The sequence below is a fragment of the Urocitellus parryii genome, chromosome 3 (assembly GCF_045843805.1).
Source record: "Urocitellus parryii isolate mUroPar1 chromosome 3, mUroPar1.hap1, whole genome shotgun sequence".
Taxonomy (NCBI): Eukaryota; Metazoa; Chordata; class Mammalia; order Rodentia; family Sciuridae; genus Urocitellus; species Urocitellus parryii.
In genome coordinates, this window is record NC_135533.1 from 170,317,002 (window position 1) to 170,327,310 (window position 10,309).

Consider the following 10,309-nt stretch of genomic DNA (forward strand, 5'->3'; position numbering starts at 1 on the left):
TGCTGAGGATCGAACCCAGTGCCTCATGCATGCTAGGCGAGAGCTCTACCACTGAGCCACAACCCCAGCCCCTCTACTTTTTTTTTTAACATTTATTTTTTAGCTGGACACAATATCTTTATTTTTATGTGGTGCTGAGATCAAATCCAGGGCCTCGCATGTGCTAGGCAAGCGCTCTACCACTGAGCCACAACCCCAGTCCATACTTAACTTTTTTTAAATGACTACTTCAGTCTAGGATATGATTAAAAAATAAAGCAACAGAAGAAAAAAGTAATGCCTATAAGAAGCAATCTTATCTTTCCAAACTATAGCCAGGCACCGTATAATAACAATAATAACATTTCTGTTAACAATGGATTTGAGGGCTGGGGTTATGGCTCAGCGATAGAGCGCTCGCCTTGCACGTGCAAGATGCTGGGTTTGATCCTAGGCACCACATAGAAATAAATAAATAAAATAGAAGTATTGTGTCCAACTACAACTAAAAATTTATTAAAAAAAAAAACAATGGTTTTGAGTATACAATGGTGGTTCCATAAGAGTATATTGCTTAGGGATGTTGTAGCTATCACAGCCATCTCAGTTTAAGTATATGCTATGTAGTCACAATGATGAAATTGCTAAACTTTGTATTTCTCAGAACATGTCCCTGCATAACTGTATTTCTGAATTCCCTGAGGAACAATTTGAATTCAGTAAAACAGGTGAGTAAAGGGACTGAAGTATAAAGAGGTCCCTTCTATACTCCTTCTTTATAACTTCAGTAACTTTCAACTTCTTGCCATAATGCTAAAAACAATTCCTCTTCGTTCTTGAATAAAGAATATTTCCATTTTTAAGTGCTTGGCTCCATGAAAGATTCTATTATAGCTGGTCCCCATGGCACATGCCTTTAATCCCAGCAGCTTGGGAGGGGTAAGGCAGGAGGATCAAAAATTCAAGATCAGCCTCAGCAATTTAGCATGGCCCTTAGCAACTTAGTAAGACCCTGTCTCAAAATTTTAAAAAATAATAATAAAAAATCTTAAGGGGCTGGGAATATGGCTCAGTGGTTAAGCACCCCTGGGTTCAATCTCTGGTACCAAAAAAAAAAAAAATCAATTATATTAGTAAGTTTGCAACTAAAGTTCAATTATATTTCATGTTTATATAAAATACTAATTATATTTTATGAATAGGCAACTTCACATAATATTGTTTCTCAACTATTCAGATTTATAAGAGTCTAAATTTCCTAAATTCACCACAGGCATCAATTTAGTACAGGGTTTCCCCTCACATAATTTCAAAATTTCCAAAACTTATCCATTTCCAGGGAGGATGAGGGTAGGGGATATAGGGGATATTATAGGCAAAACTTACGCCTATGGAATCCTCTTCCACTTCTGAAGATCCCACCCACTCCACCCCATCCTCAGGACCACAAATCCTTATCCAGAAGCAGCTATCATCAGGGCTTCCCAGTAAGAGCCTGGATTCATTAACACTAGTAGAAGGCAAGAGGATCCACAGATTTGTTTTTGAAGCTCAACCAGTTGCTCATGTGCCTGCAAATAATAGTCATCAGTCATCCCAGGCTAACAGAAGTGGAGCTACTCCACCTCACACCCATGAATAATCAAGCTGCTAAAGGCCTTTTTGTAACTACCACCATGAAAAGTAAAGCAAAAAGATTGACGTTAATGTCCTTCAACTTGATTTTTACTATTGTAAATGCATTACCAAACATCTAAAGATATGCAGTTATCTTAGAAAAAGTGAAAAAAAAATGCTTTCAAAACGCTGAGGGGAAATTTTGCTAACCTAAAACTTGAACAAAAACAGACACTTCAAGCACAAAATATAACAAAATATTGATATCTCATCTTGAAAAAAAGTCTAAACATTTGGAATTAAACTATAATACCAGAAAAAAAGTCTCTGGCATTAAAAAATACATGTATTTCCTGGGCTGGGGATGTAGCTCGGTGGTAGAACACTTGTCCCAAGTGTGAGGCACTGCGTTAGATCCTCAGCACCACATAAAAATAAATAAAATATTGTGTCCATCTACAACTAAAAAAATATTTTTTAAAAAATACATGTATTTCCTATATCTCTTACTAATTGTTTGTGTATTTATACCTCCATTTAACATATATATTTTTCCCAGCACTGTTCTTAGTATCAGGGATACTGTGATAATTAAGATACAATTCCTGCCTATGCAGAGTTTATAACAGTAAACACAAGAAACAAGACTATTTTTATTTCTCCCACAAGCAACAATAGGGGAAGAATCTTTGAAGTAGGTACATAGATTTTAATACCCTGTAAGTGTGGTTTTAAAGCATTTTATTATGAATTAAATGAGCCGAGGGCTGTGGTGCACACCTGTAATTCTAGAGGCTTGGGAGGCTGAGACAGGAGGATCACAAGTTCAAAGCCAGCCTCAGCAACTTGGCGGGGCCTTAAGCAACTTAGTGAGATCCTATCTCAAAATAAAAAATAAAAATGGATTGGGGATGTGGCTCAGTGGTTAAGCAACCCTGGGCTCAATCCCCTGTACCAAAGAGAGAGAGAGAGAGAGAGAGAGAGAGAGAGAGAGAGAGAAATGTTTTGGGAAGGGTTAAGGAAGGCTTCATGATTGGGTTGAACTCTCCACTATGAAAAGGAACCAAGTGTAAGAAACTTGAGCAGGACTCAAAAACCATGTGGCTGGAGTATGGAAAAGTAAGGCAGGGCACAAGGGACTGTTGCTGGGATTACAGGTATCAAAGGCACTGCAAATACTTGTTAAAAACTCTCAGGGTTTCTCTGCTTCCTGACCACACCAAGAGCAGAGCAGAATTCCTCAACTGGGTTCTTCCCCAATTATGGCTGCCACAGCTTGGGCCCAAAGCATTGGAGTCAGCATGTACAAACTGAGAACTCTGAAACCATAAAATAAACTTTTTCTCTCTTAATAAAATAAAAGCAGCAGTACATGCCTAGCAACTCTGGCAGCTAAAGCAGGAGGATCACAAGTTCAAGGTCAGCCACATCAACTCAACATGGCCCTATACAACTTAGCAAGACCCTTTCTCAAAATAAAAAGTAAAGTTTTTAAAAAAAAAGAACTGGGGATCCTAATCCCAGCTGTTTGAGAGGATGAGATAGGTATTCAAAGCCAGCCTCAGCAACAGGGAGGTACTTAGCAGCTCAGAGAAACCCTGTCTCTAAATAAAATACAAAACAGGGCTGGGATGTGGCTCAGAGGCCAAGTGCCCCTGAGTTCATCTCCAGTACCCGCCCCCGCCCCCGAAAAAAAAGGACTGGGGATATGGTTCAATGATTAAGCACCCTTGGGGTTCAATCTCCCATACAAATAAATAATAATAAAATAAAATTTCTTCCAATACAAAAGTAATAATTTGGAATTCAATGATTTGCCAGTTAATACTTTAAACTTGATATCAACAACAACAACAAAAAAAAAAAACTTGCGTTATTTTAACAATTGCTGCATTTCTCAGCTCATCTCATGTCATTCCAAATGTGTAACTGTCCCACATGTTTTTATTTGTTTGTTTTAGTAGGGGACTAAACTTAGGGGCACTTAACCACTAAACCACATCCCCAGCCCATTTTTGTATTTTATGTAGAGCCAGGGTCTCACTGAGTTGCATTGGGGCCTTGCTAAATTGCTGAGGCTGGCTTTGAACTTTCGATCCTCCTACCTCAGCTTCCAGAGCTGCTGGGATTACAGGCATGCACCATCAAGCCCCAACCATACATTTTTTTTCTTTTGAGGGATTTTCTTGGTGGCACCAGGGATTGGATCCAGGGGTGCTTTACCACTGAAATACACCCCCAGTCCTTTTTGTTATTTATTTTGAGACAATCTCACTAAATTGCAGAGGTTGACTTCCAACGTGCAATTCCCTCCTACCTCAGCCTCCCAAATAGCTGGAATTAGGTGTGTGCCACCAACCCTGGCCGTCCTACACTTTTGACTGCCAATGGCCCATATTCTCTCATCTAAGACCCTCTTCCAAATACTTTCACAGAACAGAACTCAACCTTCTCCTACAAAACAGATGCTCTCAACTACCCTTTCTACCCCAAATCAGATTAGTAACTAACCTTTCACTTAAAGAAGCAAAAACATCAAAAAGGAACCAATGCATGCAGCACAGGACACAAAGTTAAAAATGCCACCCTACAACCTCTCCATTCAGTTAAGTCTTTGGCTCTCTGAAGTAATTCAACTATCAAATCACAAAATTCAATAGAAACCTAATATCATTTAACACAATATACAGACTACACTTTTTGATCACCTGAAAGCAAAGAAAGTTGAATAAGTTTTGTTTCTTTAAGTTGTAAATAGATACAATACCTTTATTTTATTTGTTTATTTTTACGTGGTGCCATGGATCGAACCCAGTGCCTCACACAAGCTAGGTAAGCGCTCTACCATTGAGCCACAGCCCTGGCCCTTGAATAAGTTTTTTATAAACATCTCTTGAATAAAACAGACTAAAAGAAAAATTATATACAAATTCTCAGCTGCCTTTGAGTTATAGGAAAAGGTTTACAATAAAATTTGTTAAAACTTCTGTGGTGAAGTCATATAATTTTTCTATTAATAACTTGTCTTTGTTCTTATCCTTCCTCCCACTTTTGAAAAGTTTACACATGAATTTACAACAACCTGACCACATCCTTTCTATTTTAAATCATTTTCCAGTGGGGCTAGAATCAGTTGAAGAATGGTAGAGTCAAAACCATCAAAACCCTACTCCCTAAAGTCTAAAGGTTCAAAATCTCCGAGGTAACCAAAATCCCCAGACACTTTCATCCGATTTAATAACTGTATATACAGAGAAATAATTTTTTCAAATATAAGACACCCTCGTTAGATAACAAATATTAGTCACTGAAGAAAAATATCCCACCATAACAAACCTATACTATTTACTATTACATGTTATTTTGCTCTCACTTATATAATATTGATTATCAGCCAAATAATTTCAGAAATTAAAGTTTTAGGAATTTATAAGATAGAAAGTTTTAATGTAAAAAATATTCAGCGTTCAAAATACCTGTCTAAATAAAGGTCATCTGTTTTGTATACTGTATTCATTTAATAGGAACATATCATGAATTCAAAATATATTTTTAAAAAATCATAATTAAAAGTCTGGACAGTTCACCTTTCTACAGACTTTAGAGTAAAATGACATGTGAGTCTATATCACCATTTCATATCTAACCCTGCTGTAGTTCTTACTGTGAAAGCAAAAGTACCTGACAAATGCAGTAAAATTATACTTTTTTTTTTTTTTTTTGGTGCTGGGGATTGAACCAAGGGCCTTGTGCATGTGAGGCAAGCACTCTACCAGCTAGATCCCCAGCCCAAGACTATAGATTTTTTTTTAAAGAATTTCCTTTTTAGTTGTAAATGAACACAATACCTTTATTTTGTTTATTTTTTTAATGTGGTACTGAGGATAGAACCCAATGCCTCACACATGCTAAGTGAGCACTCTACTACTGAGCTGCAACCCCAGCCCCCAAGATTATGAATTCTAAAGGAAAAAAATCAGAGTTTACAAGGAAACAAATACCAAAAATAGGAAATTCCTTTGTTTTTTGGGGTTTTTTTTTTAAGTTTTGGGGACTGAACCCAGGACCTGTAAATGCTAGGCAAATGCTCTACCACTGAGCTACATCCTCAGCCTTTTTAATTTTATTTGGAAACAGAATCTGACTAAATTGCCCAGGCTGTCCTCAAACCTGGGATCCTCCTGCCTTTACCCAGTGAGTATCCTGAATTACAGGCATGTGTCACCACGCCCAGTTAGGAAATTCCCTTTCATGTTTCTGTTTCTTACTTTGCTTCTCTTCAGTTCATCTCTTAAAGATTTAACAGATTTTAAATAATCTGATAATGAAAAAACAGAAACCTAGAAATAGTAAAAAAAATAAAATGGCAGTTCTACTACAGCTAAATCATCAAGCACACTCTGGGCTAATGATGCTATATGAAATGTGGGTGAAAAAGATGAATCCAGCATAGTTCTTGGCCCATCAACTGGCCAGTTACACTTAAACACAGAAAGTCAGAATTCTTCAGTGAAATAATTTCACAAAAGAAAACTGTGGAACTTTGTGAACTATCCCCCCCATATATGCCTAACACAGGAAGGACTGAAGACTGTTCCTAGTTTCTATCACATAGACTTCCTTGCAGTAAAAAACATAGGCCTTTGTTAGAAACTAACAAAGTAAAAATTCACTTACACTTCTAACTCCTCTCCTTTAGTAGTAGAAACAAGAAAGAACACAAAGGATACATTAAAAGGTATTTAAAAGGATAAGTAAATTGTTGCATATTTGCTTTCGTTGGATAATATGTAGAAAAACATCTTCCAAAATTGAGGTCTAATACAAAAAGGCATCTTTGAAATTCTTGTAAAAATCCATATCTAACAATTTTTAGTTACCTTGTTTATTTCCTTTTTATTGTTTTTTTTTTTTTGGTTTTGGTTTTTTTAGTTGTAGATGGACACAATACCTCTATTTTATTTATTTTTAATATGGTGCTGAGGATTGATCCCATGGAAAACAGTATGTATTAAGCAAGCGCTCTACTGCTGAGGCACATCACCAGCCCTGTTTTTTTTAAAATACTGGAGGTTGATGGGGCTGGGGTTGTGGCCTAGTGGTAGAGGGCTTGCCTTACCCGTGCAAGGTTCTGGGTTGGATCCTCAGACCACATACAAATAAATAAGATAAAGTCAATGTGTACAACTACAAAAAATAAATTTAAAAAAAAAAAAAGATACTGGAGGTTGAACCCAGGGACACTCTACTGCTGAACCACACTGCCCTCCCCAGCCTTTTTATTTATTTATTTTTAAACAGGGTCTCCCTAACTTCCTGAGGCTGGCCTTGAACTTGCAATCCTCCTGCTTCATTTTCCTGAGTAGCTGGGATCACAGGTGTGCACCACCAGATGGGGCAAATTCTGTTTTAAGAAATTAATTTATCTACTAACATCTTAAACTCTGACTTGGGAAAATTCATGATTCATCCTTCAAACTTACTCTCCACAAACATACCTGTATTTCTTTTTTTTTGCCTTGTGACTCATTGGGTTTATTTTATTTTTTTTAATTATTGGTTGTTCAAAACATTACATAGTTCTTGACATATCATATTTCACACATTTGATTCAAGTGGGTTATGAACTCCCATTTTTACCCCATATACAGATTGCAGAATCACATCGGTTACACATCCACTTTTTTACATATTGCCATACTAGTGTCTGATGTGTTCTGCTGCCTTTCCTATCATACCTGTATTTTATTTTATTTTTAAAGAAGGAGTAGTTTTGTTTTGTTTTTAAGAGAGAGTGAGAGAGGGGAGAGAGAGAGAGAGAGAGAATTTTTAATATTTATTTTCTAGTTCTCGGCAGACACAACATCTTTGTTGGTATGTGGTGCTGAGGATCGAACCCAGGCCGCACGCATGCCAGGCAAGCGCGCTACCGCCTGAGCCACATCCCCGGCCCCATACCTGTATTTTAAAAATGGGCAGTAACAGAATAATACCATATCTGTGAACAAAAGAACTCCCAAGAATCACAGATCCAAATCTGCTAAAAAGTTACCTTCTGACTACAAAGTCTCTCAGGTTGGAAGTTTACCTTATTCTAGATACAAAAAACCTTAACAGTCATTATCAAAGCAAACAATCATGATGAAAATGACCATAATTTCAAGTTTACATAACTGCTGTCCTCGAGTTTAATTATTAATATTGCCCCCCTTTCAGCTTCTAAAGGGTGCTGTTCTGTGACAAAACTCCTCTATGGTGATATAAGTCAGAATAGTGGTTGCCTGGGGGAGGGGACATGTATAATGAATGGGAGGGACTCAAAGGGAGCCCTCTGGGGGCCTAAAAATGCTCTGTTATCTTGATCTGAATGTGGTTATCAAGGCATATGATACATTAAAAAAAAAATCTTTGAAATATACTCTTAAGATCTTACCTCAAGAAAAAAAGATAATTTCTTAAGCACGCTTAAATACATTTTTGAGTGTCTTTATTCAAATAATTACAGAAAGTTAGACGACACCACGTTTTTAAAAAATGTATTTATAAAGATGCACCTTCGTGGAACCATAGACTGATTTTAACATCTTTCATGTTAAAGTCACCAAATTTTAGTACCAAAAGCACACAGAAAGATATCTATTTATCCTAATTTCGCAAATAGGTAAAATCAAAATCCATATAGGTTTAGAAATGTACCCAAGATAAGGCAGCTAGTCAATGACAACGGTAGTCACAGAACTGTTTCCTGTTTCTGGCCACTCCCGTTTCCACCGGGCCGTTACTTTTCTGAAACTGCAAACAAATCTGAACTTTGAGTGTACCTGTGGCCTAAAAGGACTCAACATACGACTCCAAACACCGGTTAACAGGCCCCAAAGTGTACACGTGTAGACACTCCTCCAGCCTCTCAAGATGATAGGCAAGTTAATGTACATTTTACTTCAGATGCCATAAAGTTAAATACGACATCTTAAAGAGGTGGTTCAGGACAAGACATACGCAGATACTGTCAAAATGCACCTTACTTCCTTTCAAATCTCTTTGACGGTTACTTGATTCTCAAAGAGATCACTGCAGAATAGGGCTCGCACGCGCGCGCGCACACACACCCCCCACATCACTTGGGGCCATTAACCAGCACTGCTTTGAGTGACCCGCTGGGAACAGCACCCACCAAATAAAAGCCAGTTTTCTGACTGGAACGTCCCACCCCACTCCCAGAGCAAAGCAAGATCTATAGATGACCTGTGTCTGATAGCTCAGTTTTAGACCCCACTCGAACAACTGACATCTTGGGAAAAAACTTGACCCAATGTACATTCTTTCAGCGGGAATTTATGTTCTCCCAAGGCGTATATGCTCCGCATAGAGCAGGCCTTAATTCCCAGGACACTCTGCTCGCCTCTACACTGCCTCCTTTTCAGCGTCCAAAACCAGACTTCAAGAACAGGAATTGAAACGGTCACGGACCTGCGGAGTGCCTCGGGACTCTGTCCAGGTCCGCGAGGAGGATGGCCAGCAGCGCCCGACGATCTGCAGAGCCAGGGAGGCCCGCTCACTTCACAACGGTGGCTATGCAACCGGTTGCGGCGACCGCTAGACGCTCCGCAACAGCGCAGCAGCCGCCTGGGCCCTCCGAAGTTCCGACCCGCGGCGCGGGAGACTCGCCCAGCCCCTGCTGCGGGTTCGCGCCCCGCCCGGAGCGAGCCCGGGGGGCGGGTCCGCGGGGGCTCGGCGGGCGGGAGCGCGGGGCGCGCGCTGGGGGCCCAGTGCGCCAGGGAACTTGGGCGCCCGCCACTGCGGTCGCCAGACCACTTTCCTTTCACGCCTCCTGCGGGCTGACGCGCGTTGCGCTGCCGGCCCGGGGCCGACGGCCGCCGCCGCCGCTCGCTGCCGCGGCGAGGTGCCCAGGCGCGCCCCTGCAGCCCGGCCGACCGGCGCGCGGAACCGCGCGAGGCCGCGCGCGGGCGCCGCGCTCCCCCCGCCCGCCCCCGCCCCCAACGTGCCGCCGCCGCCGCCCGTTGGCGCCTCAGCCCGCGCACCCGCCGCCCGCCAGCTCCCGGCGGTTTTCCGTTGGCAAAGTTGCGCGGCCGCTTCGAGGGGGGCGCCCCGCGGTCTCCCGCCCCGGCGCCGCCGCCGCCCCTTCAGGCCGCCGCGCGGGAAGGCCCAGCCAGCGGCCCCGCTTTTTTACCTGCCGGGAGTTTTCGCGCGCGCGCTCGCTCTATCGTTCGCTTTTCCCCCTCTCGCGCTCGTTTCTTTCTTTCTTTCCTTCTTTTCGCTCGCCGGCGCGGGCGCTTTTTCCGCTCGCGCCGCCCGCGCTTGCCCGCTCGCGCCCTCCTTCCTGCTGGGCTCGGCGGAGCCGGGCGGCCGGCAGCTCTCCCCGCCCCCCTCCACCCGCGCTCCGGCGGAGGCGGCGGCGGCGCTCCGCGCTCCGACTCATTCCAATATGGCACGGGCGCAAGGCGCATGCGCCCGCGCCCCCCCCCCCCGCCCCGGCTCAGCGGTCCTCCCGGCAGCCCGCGCCCCTCGCGCCGTGCGCGTGGCGCCCCCCGGCCGGGCCTCCTCACACCCGCCCTTGCGTCTGCCGGCCCGGCCAGAGCTCCGCAGGAAGCGAAGGGGAGGCGAGCTGGGGCCCTGGGGTCCAGCGCCTCCCGCCGCCCCCGCTCGCGCGTCTAGCCGGCACCTTTCTTAGGACGCCCTGGAGGCGGTGGCG

The 10,309-nt window shown here is 42.6% G+C and overlaps 1 protein-coding gene across 1 annotated transcript in view; it reads right to left on the minus strand.

Annotated features, from left to right (window-relative positions):
- Sfmbt1 (Scm like with four mbt domains 1) overlaps positions 1 to 9,972 on the minus strand; it is a 139,973-nt gene extending 130,001 nt beyond the window's left edge. Inside the window, exon 1 of the mRNA XM_026388573.2 lies at positions 9,788 to 9,972. The gene's annotated coding sequence lies outside the window, so the exon portion shown is untranslated. The remainder of the gene's footprint in view (positions 1 to 9,787) is intronic.
- Between the last annotated feature and the right edge of the window lie 337 nt (positions 9,973 to 10,309).